The sequence below is a fragment of the Carcharhinus amblyrhynchos genome, chromosome 4 (assembly GCF_965287045.1).
Source record: "Carcharhinus amblyrhynchos chromosome 4, sCarAmb.v2.hapA, whole genome shotgun sequence".
Taxonomy (NCBI): Eukaryota; Metazoa; Chordata; class Chondrichthyes; order Carcharhiniformes; family Carcharhinidae; genus Carcharhinus; species Carcharhinus amblyrhynchos.
This window is the reverse complement of record NC_137327.1, coordinates 22,572,240-22,595,877: the sequence shown is the minus strand read 5'-3', so window position 1 is coordinate 22,595,877 and position 23,638 is coordinate 22,572,240. Positions and strand designations below refer to the sequence as shown.

At 40.8% G+C, this 23,638-nt stretch overlaps 1 long non-coding RNA gene and 1 pseudogene across 2 annotated transcripts in view; one reads left to right on the top strand and one right to left on the bottom strand.

The window, feature by feature from the left end:
- The first annotated feature begins 7,039 nt into the window (after positions 1-7,039).
- Positions 7,040-23,638, top strand: part of LOC145341832 (uncharacterized) — a 33,724-nt gene continuing 17,125 nt past the window's right edge. The window contains exons 1-2 of the long non-coding RNA XR_013886453.1: positions 7,040-7,676; positions 14,915-15,003. This is a non-coding gene — a long non-coding RNA (uncharacterized LOC145341832). The remainder of the gene's footprint in view (positions 7,677-14,914; positions 15,004-23,638) is intronic.
- LOC145341829 (lysine--tRNA ligase-like) overlaps positions 8,645-23,638 on the bottom strand; it is a 30,125-nt pseudogene continuing 15,131 nt past the window's right edge. Inside the window, exons 7-14 of the transcript XR_013886452.1 lie at positions 22,647-22,766; positions 19,382-19,544; positions 18,743-18,916; positions 16,663-16,748; positions 16,005-16,090; positions 13,643-13,769; positions 11,234-11,377; positions 8,645-9,228 (exon numbers count right to left, since the gene is read on the bottom strand). The product of XR_013886452.1 is annotated as a lysine--tRNA ligase-like (transcript). The remainder of the gene's footprint in view (positions 9,229-11,233; positions 11,378-13,642; positions 13,770-16,004; positions 16,091-16,662; positions 16,749-18,742; positions 18,917-19,381; positions 19,545-22,646; positions 22,767-23,638) is intronic.

Sequence of the window (23,638 nt, the reverse complement as noted above, 5' to 3'; positions counted from 1 at the left end):
CATTCCCGCCCTCTCCCCATAACCCTTAATCCCCTCGCTTACCAAAAACCCATCAACCCGCGTCTTAAAAATATTTAGCGAGGCAGCCTCCACCACCTCAACAGGCAGAGAATTCCAGAGATTCACCACCCTTTGAGTGAAGAAGTTCCTCCTCAACTCCGTTCTAAACCGCACCCCCTTTATCTTGAGGCTGTGCCCCCTAGTCCTACTGTCCTTTCTGAGCGGGAAGAGTCTCTCCACCTCAATCCTATCCATCCCATTCATCATCTTATATGTCTCAATGAGATCTCCCCTCATTCTTCTAAACTCTAATGAGTACAAGCCTAGTTTATTCAGCCTCTCCTCATAGCTCAACTCCCTCAACTCCGGTATCAGCCTAGTAAACCTCCTCTGCACTCCCTCCAAGGCCAAAATATCCTTGCGTAAGTACGGCGACCAAAACTGCACACAGTACTCCAGCTGCGGCCTCACCAATGCCCTATACAGCCGCAGCAAGACCTCCCTACTTTTACATTCAATCCCCCTCGCTATGAAGGCCAGCATCCCATTCGCCTTCCTGACCACCTGCAGGCTGGGTTTTTGCGACTCATGCACAAGGACCCCGAGGTCCCTCTGCACCGTCGCCTGCTGCAGTTTTTCGCCCCGTAAGTAATAGTCCTTCCTACCATTATTCCTACCAAAGTGGACCACCTCGCACTTGCCAACATTAAATTCCATTTGCCAGTTCCTGGCCCATTCGCCCAGCCTATCTAGATCCTTCTGCAGACTCTCCACACCCTCCGTGCAATTTGCCGTTCCACCAATCTTGGTGTCATCAGCAAATTTCGACACCATACACTCGGTTCCCTCCTCCAGATCATCTATATAAATGGTAAATAGCTGAGGCCCCAGCACCGACCCCTGGGGCACTCCACTAGTCACCAACCGCCAATCCGACAATACACATCTCTTTAACCTGTGGTTAATGCTCTCTCCACTTACATTGTCTGTACGTTCAAGATTTGATCAGCTGTCAAGACTCGCATTCCAATCATTATTTTGTAAATTGAGTTTGTGTCTTTATATGCCCTGTTTGTGAAAAGATCTCCTACTCACCTAATGAAGGAGCAGCAAGCGCTCCAAAAGCTAGTGGCATTTGCTACCAAATAAATCTGTTGGATTTTAACCTGGTGTTGTAAGACTTATTACCGTATTTACCCTAGTCCAATGCCGGCATCTCCACGTCATGAAAAAGGTCAGACTTTGAAATGTCCGGTACTGGTCCGAACCAGCATCGGAGTTCCAGTTCAAACCATACCACTCACTTCCAGTATAACAAATGAAAAATACTGCAGATGCTGGAAAACAGAAATACAAACAGAAAATGCTAGAAAAGCAGGTCTCGCAACATCCGTGGTCAGAGAAACAGTTAATGGGCTTGATTCTCCAACTTTGCTCACAACTGGGATTCTCCTGTTCTGCTGTAGTGAAAGAAGGTTTGGCCAAGTGCCAAATTCTCTGTGCTTGCTGTCAGTGTCAGCAGGGCTTGAATGGCCATAGAATTCTGGTCAGTGTTTTGAGTTCAATAATATTCTGCTTTCATTAATTTCCACATTTTAGTGTCTTATTCCTTTAAGTTTTACTTTTATTTATTAATGTCACAAATAGGCTTATATTAACACTGCAATGAAGTTACTGTGAAAATCCCCTAGTTGCCACACTCCGACATTTGTTTGGGTACGCTGAGGGAGAATTTAGCATAGCCGATGCACCTAATCAGCACATCTTTCAGCCTCCTCGTAGGTCTTCATTCAGAAAATTTGCTGCTGTGGAAAAAAACAATTTTCTTAAAATATCGCCTTCCTTGCAGGGTATCTCTGGTTAATCATCTCTAACCAACAGCATGTTTTAGCTTGAGTGTGGCTCAGTTCAGAGGGACACAGAGATATCATTGAACATGTGCACAGTGATTGAATCCAGTCATGGCGTCACATGAGGCTAAGGCTGATGGTTTACTTGTGTCACAAGTAGGCTTACATTAACATTGCAATTAAGTTATTGTGAAAATTCCCTAATCACCACACTCCACCACCTGTTTGGGTACACTGAGGGAGAATTTAGCAAAGCTATTGTACCTAATCAGCACATCTTTTGGAATCGTGGGAGTAAACTAGAGCACCTTAAGGAAACTAATGTAGAAATGGACAGAATATGCAGACTCTGCATAGACAGTGACCCAAGCCGGAAATTGAACCTGGGTCCCTAGCATGGTGAGGGAGCAGTGCTAACCACTGTGCTGCTTTGATTGGATGATAACTTCCACAGTCATGTGTGCTAGAATATTTGTTATTAGAGGCAGAAACACATGACGCTGCAATACTCATTGCTGTGGGGGTGTTGCTTAAAGTTCAGTAGATCTGAAGAACTCTGTAGTCATAGGTAGGTGAACTATTTGAAACTATAAAGGATACAAACTGGGAGCTGTCTCCGTGCTTGCTGATACACATGGTTCTGTCCGACACTAAATTCCACTGGGTGAGTCATGTGATCTCCTACATCACTGTGTGGGCGGTACTATAGTCAGTCTCACATTAACCCTATGTAAAAAAGACTCTTACGTCTTCCCCCCAATTATTTATCCAGAATTTCAGAGGAGCAATTGGCTCTGTCATTGCTGATTCGCTCAGTTCGTTTGAAGGTTGTTCTGGTTATGTTTTCAACCTTCTGTTGTTTCATATTGAACTGCTCTGGTTTGGTCCGGTTACGCTGATCGGTGGTTTATGTCCTGTCATTTTTTGTGCTCGTCTCCACCGTCTGTGGACCATTGTGACAAATGTGGAAGTTTCTCTTTCAAGGATAGAACCCTTGTTCCTACTTGTTTCAAAACTAAATTTTTGAACACTTTCTTCTTTCCAGTTGTTTTTTGAGCTTAGGAACTTTTTCATTCAGCTCAGCAATAAGTCTGGTAATTTGAGTTATCTTTGTTTTAGAGTTACTTGTGTGCTTATATACATTTGACAGCTTCACCTGGCCATTCAGCTGTATTCAGAATCTTTCTTCCATGATCACTGACTGCTCCTCGGACTCTATCGATTCACTTGCTAGATCGTCCGTTCTGTAGGATTTCTCTTATTTGCTTTCAAAGTCTGGATTTGCTGTTCCGTATTGTGTTTCTCAATTTTCATATTGTTCAGGCAGACTGAAATTCAAGAAGTTCATCAGGTTTGGTTGATAATTCTGCTTTTAAGCAACTATTCTGATGCATTAGCAATTCTTTCTCCTTTGCATCTATACTTTCGTCATTTAAGTACTTCAGGTCCTACTTCAAGCAGCCTACTCACTGTGAGCGACGTTCCAGTGTTCTCATTTTTCCTTCATAATTTCATCTTTCATACTTGAAGGTTGATTCTATATGCTCATCAATGGTTTTTGTGAGTGAAAGCCTGTGTCCAGTGGTGTACTAGAAGGATCAGTGTAGGGGTCCTTTGCTGTTCGTGGTGTACATTAACGATTTAAACATGAAATTGGGAAGCTCGTATATTACATGAAAATTGATGGTGTGGTAAATAACAAGGACAGATTACTGGTCAGATGGGCAAAATAGTGGCAAATGGAATTTAAGCCTGAAAAGTGTGAGTGATGCATTTTTGAAGGACTAACAAATCAAGGGGTACACAAGGGGTGCCAGGAATTACAGAGGACCAGACAGACCTTGAGTGCACATCCAAAGATCCCTGAAGGCAGCAGGACAGACAGATAAGGTGGTTAAGAAGGCATATGGGATTCTTGCCTTTATTAGTCAAGGAAGAGAATATAAGAACAGAAAGTTTCTGATGGAGCTGTATAAAACAGTAGGTGGGCCACAGCTAGAATATTGTGTACAGTTCTGGCCACCACTCTGTAGGAAGGATGTGATTGTATTAGAAAGGATGCAGAGCAGACCAAAGAGGAAAATAAAAACAGGGGCCTTAATGAAGAGAGAGCAGCCCTCTGACAGAAAGTGGATAATCAGTAGAAGGTGGAGAATCTGAGACTATGAACCTTTATCTACAGGAGAAAATTGTCAAACTGTTAACATTCTATCTCACCTATTTTTATTTTAATGTTACATAGTACACCACTGTGACCAGTGCAGCTCTGTCTAATCAGAAACAGGCAGTGGATTAAACTGAAGTCACAAAAATGACCTAAGACTTATAGCTAAGTAATGCCAATTGTTTTTCATCATGTTTGAGTAAGAATCTCAGACATGACCAGGCAAGGCGATATACCCCCAGCACCACCCAAGCAGAGGTATAAGGGGGCCTATGTGGAGACTGAGGAGTCCAAAGAAGCCAGAAAGCTAGACTTGAACTGCTGGCGAGGCAATCATTCTTCTAATTATTTTTGAAAACATTTGATCATCACTGTTACTTTCAACAAAATGTGGATCATTATGATAGTAGGTTCAGTATTAAAATTGCCTCCATCGCTAATGACTTGTCATTCAGTGAGTGCGAATTATTGAATTAACTCATATAGCATCTATTGTTAATCTGAGTCTATTACCTTCCAATTTTGCATTTAGGATGCTGAGTATGTCTTGATTTTATTTACATGCAGCACAACCAGGTGGTATTGAAATGCCAAAAGGTGTGTGAAATACAGCATAGAGCCCAAGGACAAGTTCATTATTCATCAAGTCCTTGACTGTGGGTATCTCGGGGGTCTGATGAACTGAAAAGGTCAGTCACAAGAGCCTGCCACAATTTATCAAGCCATTGCTCTCGTCACAGAAGTTAAATGCTATCAAAAGCAACACCACATTTCCACGACGAATGGGGTAGCACAGTGGTTAGCACTGCTGCCTCACAGTGCCAGGGACCAAGGTTCAACTTCCAGCTTGGGTCACTTGTCTGTGCAGAGTCTGTACGTTTTCCCTGTGTCTGCTTGGGTTTCCTCCCACAATCCGAAAGATGTGCTGATTAGGTGCATTGGCTATGCTAAATTCTCTGTCAATGTACCCAAAAAGGCGCCAGAGTGTAGTGACTAGGGGATTTTCATAGTAACTTAATTACAGCATTGTGACACTAATAAGTAAACTTAAATAAATATAAAGCTTGTATTTTGTATTTCTGTGATGCCCAGTGGTTTCCTTCATGCAGTGGTTTCCAAATAGTTGATTGCAATCAACAGATTGATCCTGGAGTCTTAAAGTCGATTGTCATTGCGTGGCACTTGGTTTTCTTGTGAAGATGAGCGAACAGTTCATTGATTGCTGCTGCTGAAAATGCATAGGAATATAGCTTCTTGTGATGACAAATAAATCAGCTCATTGACTACCAAATCGCAGGCACCAAAACATGCACCAAGCTGAGTGATAACAAATTGATGAGTGAGAAGCTCTCTCCCAAGAGGGAAAAAACCTACCATTTCCACCAGGAATGGGAAAGTGAATTTCTTTTTATGAATGTCAAAGGCAAGACCATTTGTCTCATTTGTCAACAGAATGTAGCCTTAGGAAATGAGGTAATTTGGACATGCAGCATTTCAAGAAAATTTCCCTTTAAACAGTGCCATAGAAAGGAGAAATTTGGGAAGTTAAAGGGAATGTTACAAGATCAACCATCACTTTTTTCAAAACCTTTGGCTAAAGAAAGGGCAAACAAAAGGTGTCTTTTCTCATTAGTCATCTGCTGGCAGAACATAAAAAAGTTATCAAGGAGGCTGATATTTGCTACCGTCAATTTGTTCAAAGACTTTAAAAAGAAAAATGAAATTCTGACAGCCATTATCAGTAGCCAGAAGGGTGGAATTGTTGCCCAACGATGTATCTCAGCAAATATACCAAGACTTATCAGGCTATGAATGTTTCTCACTGCGGTTTGATGAGCCAGTAGACACGATGGATACAACCCAGCTGATTGCCATGCAAACTAAAACATTCAAATATGCAACAACAAAGGAAGACTTCCTAACTCTTGCCAAACAACAGAGGACAAGAGGCAAGGATGCCTACAACTAATTTAAAAGATACGTGACTGAGATAAACATTCCGATCAAAAAAACTGGTTTCAATCACAACTGCTGCAGGCTTTGTTGCACTTTGCAAAACTGATCCTGAATTCCCCTCCTTTGTCAGTTACCATTGTTTTCCACCAACAAGCACTATCAAGCAAGGTTATTGACTTTCTCATGTAGTGACAGTTGATGTCAAGATCATCAACTCAATTCCTGCCAGAGCTTCTTCAACTTGACATGACCTATGGTGAACTGATCCTTCATGCAGATGTGAGGTGGTTAAGTCAAGTAAAAGTTCTCCAGAGATTTTTAGATCTGCTCCCTGTCTTTTTTCCTTCAAATCAAGAAACAAGATACTCTGAGCTGTCAGATAATGCATGGTTGCTAAACTTGCTGTTTCTTATACACGTAAGTGCAAAATTGAATGAGTTGAATCATAAACTGGAGAAGATCATAAGCTTGTCATACACGATCAGTGAACGTGTTCAAGTTGAAACTGAGCCTACAGTCTTCTCAGTTAAAGAACAAGCTCACTGGGCATTTCCCAAATCTGGAGAAAATCCTACAGGTCAAACAGAAAGGGTTTCATCCAAACAAATTCTGTACCACCTGAACAAATTGGAAAAAGAATTCAACAGACGATTTCAGGAGCTTGACAAGATGGAACAAATCATGGTTGTCACAAATCATTTTCTTTAAATGCACACTGAAGAACAGCAAATTTTCAGCAGGTGTTCAAATAAAGCGGTGGACTTGACCTGGGAATAATCACTGTGTAAAATGTCAAGAGCTGAAAGCTAAATCAAAGGGCAAAAACTTTTGGGGACTTGTAATCCAAGAGAAGTACCCTCTTCTGACGTTACGTGCATTGAAGGTGAATGCCTACTTTGGTTACACGTACTCTGTGAGGTGGCTGTTTCCCGGTTGAAAATCATCAAATCCAATTATTGCACTCGTCTTGCAAATGCCCACCTGACGGATTGTATGTGATTGGCCATCTCAGACTATGACCCAGACTTCACAGCACTGAGTGCAAGCATATGTGTCACACTAAGAATAGGCGAGTGTTGTGCATAAGTACATTTTTGGGGGGAGTTTAGTAAAGTCAAAGTTTGAGTAAATTTGGTGCTTTATTTTGATTTTAAAAGCGATCCTGTGATTAAAAAGGTTGATGATCACTGCCTAGTAAACTGAGAAGTACTGACAAGGATTAATTGGTTTTGTTAGGTTCCAAGAAATACCCAGAATTACTTGGGTTGTCATGGGGATGAACTGCTCAGAAGAAACGGGGTCAACGCTTTTCAAGAATGGTTTCATCGGACAGGGTTTTCCGGCCCTCCCGTGGAGTGTTTTCCACTGGCAGAGGTGGCTCGCTTTTGCTTGCTGGCAAGATCTTCCAGTCTCATTGGTGTCTACAGTGTTTTACATGGCTCTCCTATCCCGCTGTTGGGGAATCCACCTTCGGTGGGACTGGAAGATCCCATGAGCAAGGAAGTCTGGAAAATCCTGCCCATCATCCATCATGTATTTACACCTGCAGTGAAATACCCTGGGGGCGATTCTCTCATTCAGACTTGCTAATTTTTTTGGCAGGTTGGAAGATGCATATGTGTGCCAATTTGCGGAATTTGCACGTGTTCCCAATGCCGAGAGTCTGACATGGTCGGGATCACGCAGGAAACCAGCGGGAAGGCCAGGTAAGTCAGATAGCAGGATGTGCCGGGGTGGGGGCTGTGTGCGTGTGTGTGTGTGTTTGGTGGTGGGAGGTGCTCTGGTCGGCCTGGGACTGCTTGTGGGAGCTGAGGGTAGCAGTGCAAGGGTCCCGGGCTCGCCAAAGATCAAGGTGACCAGCAAACAAAAAACAATCGTGATTTAGACCATTTCTCCTGCCAATTCAGCACTTTAGAAATTTTTTTTGAGAATCAACCTGTATTTTAGAAAATGAGATGAATCTGAGGTTAGCAAAGCTGTTCTAGCATTTAACAGTCAACCAAATTACTGTGGCTCTGGAGTTGCATGAAGGCCAGACTGCGTAAAGGCAGCAGATTTCCTTCCCTTAGCGAACCAGATGGGATCTTACAACAATCAACAGGGGGTCAGTAGTTGCTCCCCGGAAGTAACAACATGCAAGTTTCCGCCAGTACTGCCAGGCAGCTCCTTTTGTTCAGGGTCAGTCAGACACAGATTCAACCATTTAAGGATTTAAAAATTTTAGAAATAGCCACATCTATAAATATTTTACAAAAATACAAGACGAGTCAACCTCAATTCCTTCCTACCCACTTGTTCCCAAACTATCCAATACCCTCAACTTACTTAACTCCAGGACAGGCCTTCCTTCCTAGGACTGGTTGTCATCCTAGCAGCACCCACTACTGAGATTTTAGCATTGCAGGACTGCTGGCCACTCCAATTGACCAACAGTCACTGAGGGCAGGACTTCCTCCCCAGTAAGGGTCAGAAAGCCCACTGTCCAATATTTTAGCTGTTCACAGCAGTGTGACTGTGGGTTGGGCTTGAATGGAGTGAGTAGGCTTCTTGGCAATTTTTCTTCTGGTTGGGTGAAGTGGTGTGTGAGTGTGGTGAGCTGTCTGCACCACCACCACCAATCCCACCTCCCCCCCCCTTCCCCAACCAGGTAAAATGTAGCCCTACAAGTGATTATCCACTGCGCTTTTAAAAGGAGTCCAGATGTATGTTGCAGCCCACTTAGTATATTAGCACATAATGCTCCATTTCATTGCCATTGTTTTATTCACTGACTCACCAATATCATTGCAGTTATCTTAATATCGTAGCTCAGATGCATATAAGAAACAGCTGGATATATTGCAGAATTAATAAAAAGGTGTCAAACAGCATAATTAAAAATCTAGTTCTCCTGAAGTGACTTACAGGGGTTGAATACTTGTTGCAGAATACAATTTGTCAATGTTGGCATAGCTGAAACTACATTTGGTAGACACTATAAATTTACAACATCTCCAGTGTACATTGTAAATATGAACATGTGTCCAGGACATATTTTGATAATAAAAATCTCAAGGGAGGGGAGAGGAAAAAAAAGAAAAATTAGCATTGAAGTTCTCAATCCTTCACATCTTTGCAGCTTACTGAAAAGGCGAAAAATGGTGATACAATCCAAGCTGAACAGCAATGCTCCTATTCTGCAGATTATGCATTTTCAGTTGAATCCACTGTCTCCTTTTTGTTGTCGTCTGGTTTCATTGCTGGGAAAAACAAGACTTCCTAAAGTAGCAAGATAAAACGTGAAATTAACTTCTGCTTCGGTTATTTCAGTGTCACAGACTAACATCCATATTCTGCCAACAACATGGATATGGTTAGCAATTACCAGATAATCTGTTTTTTTTTTGTGATGTTGATTGAGAGATTGACCATACACTGGGGATAGTTCCCCTGCTCCTCTTCAAGATGGCAGTAAGGGATATTTTACACATCCAATTGAAGGCAGATGGGACCTCAGTTTAATGCCTCATCCAACCAGTGCAATGCTTCCTCAGTACTGCATTGGGATGCCAGCCTTGATTTTTGTGCTTATGCCCTGGAATGGGGCTTAATCTGGTACTTTGCAATTCAGAAGTGAGAGCACCACCACCGTGACATTAACATTTGTATTACAGCTGTTAAAAATATTTAAAGATATCTTCACTCAGTTATTGCTATCAGTACGGATAGGCAACACCACCTGCTCCAGGATCATCCTCAACACTGGTGCCCCACGAGGCTGTGTCCTCAGCCCCTTGCTATGTTCCTTATACACCTTTGAGTGGCCAAATTCCCCTCCAACGGGGTCAGACCTCAAACAAACAATGACAGAGTACAAGAAAAAGTTAAGAGAATTTGGTGAACTGTTGCAATGACAATAATCTCTCTGAACGTCAACAAGACAACTTCAGGAAACGTAGTGGAGGACATGCCTTTGTCTATATCAATGGGGACCAAGTAGAAATGGCTGCGTGCTTCACGTTTTTAGATGTCCAGATCACCAACAACTTGTCCTGTTCCCCTCATGTCAACACTACAGTTAAGAACCCCACCAACACCTCTACTTTCTCAGAAACATAGAAGAGGAATAAAAGGCATTATTGGAGTGTTTTTCTAAAAATGTTCTTGGGTATGGATGATTTGGGCAAGCCTGCATTTAGAATTGACTGGAGCAGACAGTAGTGGGTGGTTGCCTGCAAAATCTGCTGAAACCCATGTAGTGTTGATGCCACATAATGGAATTCTACGCTTCTGACCAGTGACAGCAAAGGACAGTATATATAATGGAATCATACAAGGGCAGTCCCATTCGACAGCAGGAGGAGAAATGATAGTGGAGGTTGGTTTGGGCAATCATAAAGGAGATTACGAACTGTTAATATACAGTCCCTTAAAGGACACCCCTTGTAATTATGATCAGGGTCATTTTGGTATTTTAAGAAATCAAAAAGAGCTCCAGAAGAAATGGTCATCCAACAGGGAGGCAATAACATCTTCAAAGACCTTACAGACTGGAGACTAAGCAGCTGTCGAGGATGAGTAGGCTGACATGATTTTAAGAAGGGTGTGGGGTGACAGTAGTTCTGAAGGAAAGGAGGACCGTGTCAGTGGTATTGGTACATCAGCTAGTAATCTATTAAAGGGTTCCTGTGTTAATGTGCAAATATATATTTCATTTAAAAAATTGTCTCACCTGCTGAGGAGTTATAAGCTCATTTTATTTAAAATAAATCTAATGCTATCAGTAAGCTACCACATTGTTAATTATCTCTCATCCCTACTACCTGGCGCTTTGGAACATTTCTGAAGTTGTCCAGTCCCATGTCGCAACTGCTCAAGAGCCAAAAAGTATAACAGCCAGGTCTAGTCCTAAAATAACGAGCACACGTTTGGATTTCCACCAGAGGAACCTGTCTCATTTTCTTTCTTTTCTCCATAACCCACAGATACCAAGTTAACCTCAATTGCAGCATCCTTACTGCTGCCTCAAAGATAATCCAAACAAAACTTAGGTTTGAACTCACATTTTGCCAGATTTATATGGCCCAGCAGCAAAAAAGATTTGAATAGTGAAAGCAACGGTACGGAACCAATTTGATTCAATAACGTTTTGTACAACTACCAGCAAGAAACTTGTGATTTGACAGGCCAATTGAATAATTCTGAACAACGTGCTCCGAAATTTGAAACAAGCCATAGAACCATTGCCCTCATGTTATTTTAAATTTAAAAAACTTCAATTTACCTTGATATTGTTAGAGTCAGTTAGGAACATGGTGAGTCTGTCGATGCCCATGCCCCAGCCAGCTGTAGGAGGAAGACCATACTCCAAAGCAGTACAGAAGTTGTCATCAATAAACATGGCTTCATCGTCACCAGCAGCTTTAGCCTGCAACAAATTTAAAAAGGAGTTCAATAAGAGAATAAAGTCACAAAATGAAACTAAACCCATTTCTTTGTAATATTCATTTGACCTTGAAAGGGATCAAACTTACCAAATTGAAAAAAAACAGGGTCCTTGTTCAATTATCATTTCACGGTTATAAGCCCAAATCATTAAAAAATTAAAACAAAATTCATCAGAAGAATGGACCTGTATACAATTTATTTGACAATTTTCTGTGGCACCGTACATGGGGAGATCAAGACTGTGTAGTGTTCAGGTGAAGCAAGGGGTAATCTGACCAAGTGCAGACAAATAATTCAACCTCCATTGGAAAGTCACATTCCAGAAGAGAAATTAGGGGACAAACAGGACAAGAATTGGTGGGGTGGAGGATGGTTAGAATATTGATTGCTGCAAAGAACACAGGTAGGGCCAATTATAGGAGAAGACAACCAGAAACGAAATTGCACGATTAAAGATAACCTACGGAATGAGAAGTGGGGCAAGTTTATGTAGCCTATTTTCAACACAGCTATCAGATTTTTCTCTCTCATTTCTCCACCTCCACATATGCAGGTGGATGTCATTTGTTGCTATCAGTCATTATGGAAAAGTACAATATTTAAAATGATCCATCAACAGAGAGGTTGCTTATGTCATAAAAAGTAGCAGCGAGCAAGGGGGGAATTCAGGAGGCAGAAGGCTGAACAAGATGGAGGGGGTAGGTGGTTCCCATGTGTTGATGGACAAGTGTGAGAACGGATGAGATGAGGCAGAGCGAGGCATTTCTGATACTTTGAACCAACAAATGTCAGACTGCAGAGTGATGTTTCTCAAGAAACTGGAAGGAGAGAAATATTTTCTTTTAAGCTCACGTCAACAAAACTCAGCCTGGTTTTCTAAAGCATTAATTCACACAATATTATACACAACCAGCAATACACTGACATTCAACAGTTTTACCTACATAAACAACTGATAATGCATATTATTGAAACTTTCATAATGTATTTCCCATGGGGATGGGAACACAGGAATTCGGTGCTTTTTAAAACGGTGTTGCTACTTACCCAACTTTTTTTTTATATAGATATAAATGCAATTTACCCACACTTACCTACACTGAAATATATATAGTCATATCCAATTGTGATATTTAGAGTACATTTCCATTCATATATCTAACCAGATAACTGGAAGAGTGACAAAGGGAAACGTGTTTAGTGAGTTCAAGTAAAATGCTGTGAAAATGGAAGTTTTGTTTTAATGAAATGCAACTTTAATTAGGTTCAACAGTTCCCCAGATCAAAGTAAAATTCTCCCTACCTTGTTCTAGCAATATGGTTTAATACAAGTTTCAATATAACAGTTTTTTTAAAAAAACTTCTGAATTGAGGTTGGCAATTCTGTAGTAACATGTACCTCTCTGTTACGGGAGTCCCCAGTTAAAGTTGCGATTGCATTGCTGAAAATCACAACTTTAAGTGAAAAAACTTGAAAGTGAATTGCAGGTTCCCATTGGAATCAAACCAGGATTAGGTTCCTTTGAGCATTTGTCATCCAGAAAAATCAGTGCACCTGTTGAAACAACATGCCATACTTGTGGCATACTGGGCATTCTCAGCTGAGATAGCTTGCAAAATAAAATACATGGTTAAACATTAAAAAAAATACAAAAACGAACGAAATCTGTTAAAAATGCCATCTCAGTAATTTTAGGTTGATTCTGCGCCCTCTAGTGGCAGGAATTGGTTGGGGCAAGAGGTTGCTGGAATCCTGTGACTACCTGCTGCCACTAGATGGAACCCAGGAGCCGGAAATAGAAGGAGAGCCAACAGGGAAGGCAGGAGTAGAATGGCTGAAAATGCAACCTGGTAAGGTACGTTGGTGGTGGCAGGCCAGAGGGTAAAGTTGGGAGGGGTGTAGTGGTGGACACAGGTCAGAAAACAGCTCCAGGAGGCAAGGATGTGTGTGAGAAGATGAATGCAGAAGCATTACGCAAGGTTTTGATGCCCAGGCAGACTACAGAAGAGAACATCTGTGCCAAATGACATTAAAGAGAAGCTGACAAAGTAATATAGTGTCAGTATTATCTATTTAAATGTTGTTTCACTTCAAAATTGTTAAGTGAGTCAAAGTTAAGCAAAGACTTACTCTATTCAAGGCGTATTTTGATTTAACAGATGAGGATCAAAGTTTCTTTTCTCCACCTATTACAAATAGTAAAGTATCAGCACTGCTACTTGCAATCTCAATAAAAATAATCACCTTAGCCTGATCTTCAAACAGCTCTTTTTGTCTAATAGGATCATTCAATTCTGTATATGCATTGCAAATCTCCTTTCTCATAACAAAAAGTTCAAAGCGCTCTGTCAAACCCTTAAAGGAGCGATGCCTAAAACAGAACAAAAAGCAAATAAGTACATTTACAACGTTACTGCAGTATTGTACAAAAAATAATTCACAGTCCTTCAAACAGAATCGTGTTTTAAAATTAATGGTAGAACATTAAAAAAAGTTGGTATGATTTTTCTTTGTGTTCATCTTATCCTCCAGCTTCATGTTAAATAATGGTCCTAATAAAAATACATGGGATTATGTTGAAGTTGAAATATCCAGCAAATTTGGAAAAAAAAACAAAGTACTGCAGATGCTGGAATCTGAAACTAAAAGAGAAAATGCTGAAAAATCTAAAATCTCAGCCAGTCTGGCAGCATCTGTAAGGAGTGAAAAGAGTTGACATTTTGAGTACAGATGATCCTGTGTCAAGGCTAAAGGTGAGAGATATTTATGCTGCAGGATGAGGGAATGAAAGATGAGTTATAGCCATAGAAACCAGGGGAAGACTGCTAATGGCTGTCCAGAGAGAGAATAAAGGACGCAAATGACCAAACAGCAGAGAAGCTGAAATCAAACTGTGACAGATGAAGATGTGGATGATTGTGTGTGTGTTGGGGGGGCAGAATGGGTGGGAGAGAGGTAAGGAAAGGGGGATAAAGAAGGGGAAAAAGACTGGAAGGAAAAGAAAAATGAAGAAAAAAGAAAAAGGAAATAAAAGACAGAACAGTAAAAAAGAAAATGAAAACAAAGTGGTCGAGGTGGAGTAGAGCTAATCACCTGAAGTTGTTCAAAAAAATGTTGAGTTTCGCAATGGAGAAATTTAACATTTCACAAACAATGCATATAATTTTTCCAGATTCAGAGAGGTTCAGCAATATTGAATAGTGTAAACATGGAAGTTCTCGTCAGTGCAGCGATTTCTAACTGCAATCGGTGCTGACTTCAACATAACATATGGTGACATGTAGCATAACTGACAGCAATGTCTGGATTCCCACGATTAACTGCATGTGCAGATTCCAGAAGCGGCTGCCACTTTCAGAGTAATAGTGATGCATACTGGAAGACTTGCCCTTGTTACAATTGCAAAATCTGGACCAGTTGTAAACTGCAACTGTAGGATCACTAGGCAATTTGACAAACACGTATAACATTTAATTTTGATTTGAAGTTGACTCTCCCATTTTGTTTCATCTACAGATCTCGTCCATAACAAAATTGTGGATTCCCAACTTAAATCAAGCCAGACTGCAATTCCGATCATTGTTCCACATTTCTTCACTTCTGCTGTGAGTACTCAGTTTCACCATTTGCCAAAAAGCTCATTTAAACAGGTTACAGGCAAGTGAGGAAGGGTCAAATAGTTCCCCTCTTTCCCCACTCCCTTACTGGTCAATGGATCGGCATTTTAACCTGACCCAAGTAATTAAGGAAGATTGTGGCCTCGCATGTAGAAATTCAAAACATTCAAGCACTGAGAAAACCTGTATGAAATTTTAAAAAATACTTCCAAGGATCAATTTGATTTCCAGCTTCCAATTCCCTGTTTGTCTGTGGCTTTCAGCATGGATACAGTGGCCCCAGATTTCTGGTACAGTCAGGCAAGGAAGAATCGAATGGCTTCCCTCATTTGATCAGAACATAAAAGGATATGCATGCCAATTCAGTGAATGTATAACTGTTTATGTGCTGCGACTATAAAAAGACAGGTTTCCTTAAGTTTGTAAAAAGAGAGAATAGTAATAATTGTACTTAAAACCATACCCAAGAAAAATAATAAAAATGTTCCAACTTTTGTGATTTCAAGTCATTGGAGTGTGGTTTTAGTTGCTTTAAAAATTCAATTTAATCGGTTTCCAGCCTGTAAATTCATACGTGTTCTATTTTAATAATGCATGGCTTCATAATGCTGGATATGTAAAACCTAGATATGAACAAATCAGTTATCCTGGCTATGTCTGGGGAGGAGTTACAGGCAGTTTTAGAACCACTAAGCAGTCACATAGTGTAGTCTCCCCATGGATGTATCTCCATAGGGACACTATACTGCGTGACTACTTAGTGGTTTTATCCCAAATTTAATACTAAGAAAATAATTTCTTGTGCCATACAATTACACACATGACATCAAACCTGAAGACTTAAACACCTCATAAATGAATTATATTATTTAGTAGCGATGCTACTATCCTAGCAGACTATGTCTGCTCAGGAGTGGGAGAGAACACCACAGATTTCTTCTGCCTAGTCCCAAAAATGTTACACCTGGTCTTATTAGTTCAAAACTTACCATTTGGCCAGTGGACTCATGATCTGAGGGTGATCGCAGATGAATGTTGGATTAATACAAGTAACCTCCAGGAATTCACCAACCAACTGAAAGAAAAGGATGCGAATTAAATGAAGTCAAAATTAAAGCTGTTATTTAATATAATACAAACCTCACAAAGTCAGTAAAGCAGGTGTTCACTGAGGTAGTGGCAAACTAGCTTGTGGAGGATTCCTTATTTCAGGGAATTAGGATTTAAAAGGAAAAATGTTTTAGATAAAGGATTCTGCTTCATGCATTGTATACATTGACTTTGCGACGGCATGGTGGCACAGTGGTTAGCACTGCTGCCTCACAGCGCCAGGGACATAGGTTTGATTCCTGTCTTGGGTCACCGTCTGTATGGAGTTTGCACATTCTCTCTGTGTCTGCTTGGGTTTCCTCCAGGTGTTCCGATTTCCTCCCACAGTCCAAAGATGTGCGGGTTAGGTGGATTGGCCTTACTAAGTTGCCCCTTAGTGCCAGGGAACTAGCATGGGGAATGTATGGGTTTATGGGGGATAGGGCCTACGAGGGATTGAGGTCGGTGCAAAATAGCACAGTGGAGCCGTGACCCAGAAACAACTGGAGTGTCGGGGTCCTGATCTGGGATTGAAATTCTCTTAATTTCAATTCATACCTTGTCCAAAAGTCTGGCTGTAGACCTTGGGGGTGGACATTCAACACCTTTCTGAATGCATATATCATCAAAGAACTTACGGGTCTCTGTTCACACAAAATATTAAAATGTTATTTATACAGCAGGTAAAACATACAGCCAACAAAAACAGATAATCTGATTTGAAGTCTTTTTTTTTTAAATGGAAATGTGAAAAAGAAAAGAGAAGAGTTGGGAGTCCAAAAGGAGACCTACAGGTGGGAGCAGAAGGCATGGCTGAGATACTAAGTGAATACACTGCACATCTTTACCACAGAAGATAATGCTACAAAAGTCATAGGGAAAAAGAGGGAAGTAACGGAGGTCCTGGATGGATTAAAAACTAGAAAAGCTGACTATCGCCAGGATCAATGGGATGTTCCTGAGGACAGTGAGGGAAGTGAAAGTGGAAATTGTGGAGACACAGGCTACGGTCGTCTACCCCTCCTTAGACACAGATGTCAGAGGACTGGAGAACTGCAAATGTTACATCTTTGTTCAAAAAGGTGCAAGAATAAACCCAGCAAACAACAGATCAGGCAACTGAACTCAGGTGGTGAAAAAATCAATTTGAAACAATAAATCCAGAGGAAAACTAAGAGCCACTTGAACAAATGTCGGTTAATTAAGAAAAACCAATGCAGGTTTGATGTGGAGATGCTGGCATTAGACTGGAATGGGCACCATAAGAAGTCGCACAACAGGTTTATTTGGCATCACAAGCATTGGACTTCCAAAAGCATCCGAGAGAGAGCCATATAATAGACTCGTCAGTAAAGATAAAACTTATGGAATAAAAAGGTGCAGTAGAAACATGTATATAAAGTTGTCCAGGTTCCAAGAAATAGAGTAGAGGTTAATGGTTGTTTCTCAGACTTGAGAAAGGTATGTGGTGGATCTAGGAATTGCTCAGACCATCGCTTTTCTTAATCTACGTTAATAACTTAGACATTTGTATACAGGGTCCAGTTTCAAATTTTTCAGATAACACAAAATTTGGGGAGTATTTTGAACTGAGAGGAGAATAATAATAGATGTGATGAGGACACGAACTGAAAGAATGAACGAACACACGGCAGATTAAATTTAACGCAGGGAAGAAGGGTGAAGCGATACAAACTGGGATGAAGAGGTGATAAAAACTAAAGGAGACAATTCTAAAGTAGCAGGTGGTGGTTGTAATGACTACAACAAGATGCAGAAGGTTGGGCTCTTGGAATCTGATCTCTTCGATTGAGCCTCACTTGTATATAAATATGGGAGTGTCAGGTCCACTGGCACACTTGATTCTGACTTTGTACCTGGCTCGAGGCCAAAAGGATGCTGAGGTTGCAAAAAGTCTGTGCCTAGCTCAGATGGGGAGGGGAATAGAATCGGTGGCTTCGAACAGAGTTTGTGACTAGGTGCACAGACATAGGGTGGGATTTTCTGACTTTTCCTGCCAATGGGATCTTCTGGGGTTCATCGGCAGCAGAGCGAGTGAGCCATGTAGACTTGGTGAGACTGGAAGATCCCACTGGTGGCCAATTACTCATTGCATCTACCATGGGAAATCCTGTCACAGAACAGGGTGGCAAAAAATCCCTGCCATAGGCATTAGTCTTCTCAAATACTTAATGAAAAGTAATTTTGGTTCGTGCAGAACTAAATGACAGAAAAGTAACCTGAGCAATGGAGGTGTCTGAAGCAGTGGTGGGAAGGTTGAGCTGGTTGTCGTCAGTATGTATGTGAAACATGATGCCATGACTTTGAATGACGGCACTGATGGACAGCACGAGAAATATGAGGTGCAAGGATCAATCATCAGGATACTCTACAGGTAATAGTGCAGGGATTGGGGAAGAGGTGAATTAGAGCAGATTTCTCTCGCTACGAATGGAAAAGAGGGCACTTCATGCTGCGAACAAGAGAGGAGAGCTGCTGAAGGAAGACTGTGAGATTATTTCTTTGATCCTTAGAGCAGTTAAAAGCTGACAAGCAGGATAGAGAAGCAGCTAGCAACATAACTGGCTACTTGGCTCTCTAGTTATAAACAATACCCCAAGTGAAGGGTTACTCTTACCTTCAGTCTCATATTGATCAGGAGGTGGAAATTTCACTCCCACAATTTTCTCCAGATCTGTTGCTAAACTGACACGTTTAAATGGTGGTGTAAAGTCAATCTCATAACTCTGACCCTGAGGTCCTTCAGGGTGGTACGTGATTTTGTAACTGCCTGTGACATGCTTGACCATCCCTACAAAAAAAAAATTATGCTCATGTTCTGAAAAGTTCTGACTGACTTCAGTGCTAGGTTAACGTTTTTTCGAGACAGTAGTTGGAGCTGCAATTTGCCTCAGTGGCCCTGAAATTCATGGCAGAAAGGAAGAAAAGATGCAGCCAGATTTGTCGCTCCTGATTATTATGCAGCATTTCCTGCTCAAAAGCACAGCTGTGGCTGTCAGAATAGGGTTGAACTTTAACTTTAAATTTAAAAATCTCACCAAAACTCATTGTTGAGACTCATTCATGAATAACTAACATTTGGACCCAATTGCAATATCAGAGCATTATTTTCCAACCAAAACACAAATGCCCTTGGGATAAGTAAAGGAAGGAACCAATATCACATCATCCAGAAGACAACAGTAATCATTCTTTTATAGTTTGTAATGCAATTTTCCTATAATTCCAGTACATCACCAAGAAACACATTACGAACCTGAGAGAAGTTTTTCTGTGATTTGCATCAGGTCATTGTAATCAGCATAGGCCATGTAAAATTCACATGTGGTAAATTCTGGATTGTGAGTAAGATCAATGCCTTCATTCCTGAACTGGCGACCAATTTCATACACTCTATCAAGACCTCCTACAACCAACATCTGAAAAGAGAAGATATTTTATTTGGAGGATATCCCTTTGGGTTATATAATAGACTGAAATTATCATTGCTTTCTACAAATCAGGCTTTAACTGAAGACCACAAATTGCAACCAGTGTTTGTATATTTATATGAAAGAATTTATTGCAAACATATTCAAACACCAAGTAGTATTTCAATAAAGGAGAAACTGAGCAGAATATTGTTTATAGGATTTAGTGAGTTTTCTTTAAAATAGTATTCACAGATTTTCAGTGAACAATTTTTTAAACCTATCCCTTCAGTTTTAATTTATAAGCATTACTACATAATTGATCTGCATCTTGACACTGCCCACAAACAAAAATTTAACAGCCAATTTATGGAACAAAACACTGCGATTTAGATTTTTCCTGATATAGGCCCATAATCTCCAGGTTCCCCAGCATCACATTTGCGGGATACCCCAGTAATGCACTGGGGAATTCCTCCATGAAGTTCCCACGCAAGAGTTTATCTGGTAATTGCCCAGAACTGGCAGGCACGGTGATTAACACTGCTGCCTCACAGTGCCAGGGAACGGAGTTCAATTCCAGCCTTGAGTCACTGTCTGTGTGGAGTTTGCATGTTCTCCCAGTGTCTGCTTGGGTTTCATCCCACACTCAAGGTGTGCGGGTAATGCGGATTGGCCACGCTAAATTGAACCTCGTGTCAGACGATTATTAAGGTAAACACAAGGTTATGGGGATAGGGCCTGGGCAGGACTGATGTTTGTGCAGGCTCAATGGGCCAAATGGCCTCCTCCGACAATGTCAGGATCTAAGTGCTAACTTCCCTGGACAAATCTGCTAGGAACCACCCTTTAAAGCAATGTAAATCGCTAACTTCAGATGGTACTGCCAGTTTTGCCCTGTTACTCTGAAAGAGTTAGTAGGAAATGAATACCAACTCCAAAGTAATGATCTAAACATCACCATGTCTATCTCTTATCTCTCCCGTCAGGGACAACATCCCCTCCCAGTAAACCATGTATCACTGAAATTTACCTGCTTCATGCTAACACTGCCATAAAATAGCAGTGTTTCTGTGCCCCAATTACTCTGCACTGACGCTGTTGGAGGCACACTGCACAGCTCCTCTCTCACCCAGCCTATGTAGAAAGTTGAGTGAGACAGGAGCTGCACAATTACAAGAAGGGCAAGTCTGTCAAAAGTAGCAATCTGATGGAGATTGCCCCTTGCAGAAGTTACAGGCTGTGGTATATGAATAAAGTGTACTCCAAAGATCTTTCACATGAAGTGAACTCAATATCCAAAACCTGTTTAGCTTCCAAATAATAAATAAGGTTCTTCTTCCCATGTTTTTAAGTACCATGTTAATATGGATATTGGAGCTCTACACAGAAACAAGTTCCTATAGAAGGAAATTAATTGCTATAACATTTTACTAGTGATCAGTAATAGAATCCCTATTGTTCAGAAGGAAGCCATTTGGCCTATCGAGTCTGCACCGACCACAATCTCACGCATTTACTCTGCTAATCCCAAGGAAACTAGGGTCAATTAAGCATGGCCAATCAACCTAACCCGCACATCTTTGGACTGTGGGAGGAAACCGGAGCAGCGGGAAGAAACCCATGCAGGCAGGGAGAATGTGCAAACTCCACACAGTGACCGGAGACTGGAACTGAACCTGGGGGCCTGGCGTTGCGAGGCAACAGTGCTAACTACCGTGCTGTCCCAATCCAATGAAAAAAATTATGTATGCAACCTCTGATACACTGGAAGACTAAAAAAAGGTCAAAATCTGTTTGAGGATGAGCAGCTAAACCTGTTCAGAATCTATCCCATTTAATCAGCTGGTGGTGCTACACAACATGGTGTGGGCATTTTCAATATGAACAGGGAACTTCACCTCCACAAGACACTATTTTCCCAAAATCAAAGTGATTCTTGAGGCTTTCTTTGCTAGGTAATTTCTAATCCCAAAACTAACTGTCACAGTGAGAGACAAGTTGGAGATTCTCCCCTTTAGGTAAAGCTAGGCAAATCTTCCAGTCTTGTTTAAATACTCAAAATTGACCGAACACTACTTCAGGAGGCAATTTCTATGAATTAGGGAAGGTTCCCCCATCTCACATTTAAATTAACTGAAAATGTGCATCCTTTACCAGGTGCCTTAAGCATCCAGAACCAAACTGATTTTTTAGGACTAAGTACCCTTCTCTTCAAACTAACTTATAATCCCAAAATTGACCTTTATAGCGAGGGGTAAATTGGAGATTCTATCCTGTAGTTAAGTTAGATGTTTCGTCTAATCTTGTTTAAATCCTTTTGAACTCAAGTCTCTTCAATTAGAGCATAAGCTTCCATTCGTGTTATTGCATGGCGAACCATAGAGACTTGCTGCGCTTATCTCTTTCAAATTCTTGCAAACTGACATTATTTGTGAGATTCAGAGATATTTGAGGAAAATCTGAAACTTATAGGAAAACCCTGCAACTGATCCCACAATGACATTGTATGGACTCTTCTCATCTCAAAACCCATATCCATATTAAAGCGAATCACATGGGCCTTGTATCCAGGTAGAAATGCTAATGAACTTCCCATTGGACTACTACTTCATTCTGCCTTGGAAGTAAATAAACAGTTTAAAGTATAACCATTAACAACTTGGAAACTAACAGTCTATCCACCATTAGCACTGCTGTCTGACCTTTGTTTACGATTGTGAATATCTTACACCTTCCTCCCAGCAACAACTGGGCCCTTCATTAACCTTTAACAACCAAGCCACTGTCATCAGCAGAATTATAAACAGGTCACACAACCATTTTTCTTGTCTAATTTTAACCTAAAGACACAGTCCTGAAATGCAACAATCCCAAACCTCGTACTATATTGCCATGGATAGATGCATCAAGCAAAATTAATTAAGGATGAAGTCAAAGTTTTTTTTTGCTCTTTACAATTTACAGCAGTGCAACTTTTGGATGGTACAATTACATTTCAGACTTATTTTATTGGCTATGAAGTGCTTTGGGAAGACATCCCAAGAACATGAAAGGTGTTCTAAAAACGTTGATCTTTTTTCACACCAGAGAAACTGTCTGTTCTTGTACCTTATGGTAAAGCTCTGGAGCAATTCGCATGTATAAATCCATGTCTAACTCATTATGGTGTGTAATGAAGGGCTTGGCAACTGCCCCACCTGGAATTATATTCATCATGGGCGTTTCCACCTGTTTAAAAAAAAGTTAAATTTACATATATTAAGAATAATACTTGATTCCATAAAGAAAAATCTAATGTCCTGTAGGTAATCCACTAAAAGACAAATTATGCAAAAGTTAAAACTACATTTAATTGATAACATTCACAGGACACTTTAGACAAGAAAATAAATCGCAGCAAACATCCAGTATTAACAATAAATATGTTAAATATTCATCAAGTCTGCTGAAGTACTTCACACACACTTGCAGTTCTAGAGACACCAGATTGTCAAAGGTGAACAAAGATGCTTTAAAAGGAGTTTAATCGGCAAGTAAAAAATTCACAATTTCTGCTGCCTCGGGTCCATGGTGGCGAACAATCCGTCATCGATGCAGAACTTATTTCCCCCTAAGAAAGCAGGTACCTTCTTTGGCCAACTCATGAAAGATATATAGAATATCAAGCTTATCCTGTGGGTTAAGCTGATGGTTTAGGTCTGTGTGTTCCTTCATCTTGCCACAGGGCTGTGAATCTCAGGTGATCAAGAAAAGCTCGACAATGACCGAATTAACTGTTTGCGGTGCATTGCATTATGGGTATATCCTAGCATTCCAAAATCACAAAAACAGCACTTCTCTCAAAAAGAGAGCTCCCGTTTGTTAGCACTTACCAAACCGAAACAATCTCATTAGACGTGCCTGAGCCATAGGATAGAAAATGGTCACATACTCAAAGAACTCCCGAATGGTGGGGCAGCCAGAATCAGATGACCAATAAATCACCCAAAGTTCCGCTTCAAGGATGCTTGCATGCATGACATTGAAGGCGTTAGAAATTGATGACAAGACCTGGGAGTCAGGAGCTGAAGACAGCGGAAAACAGCAACACTTCCTGTGGG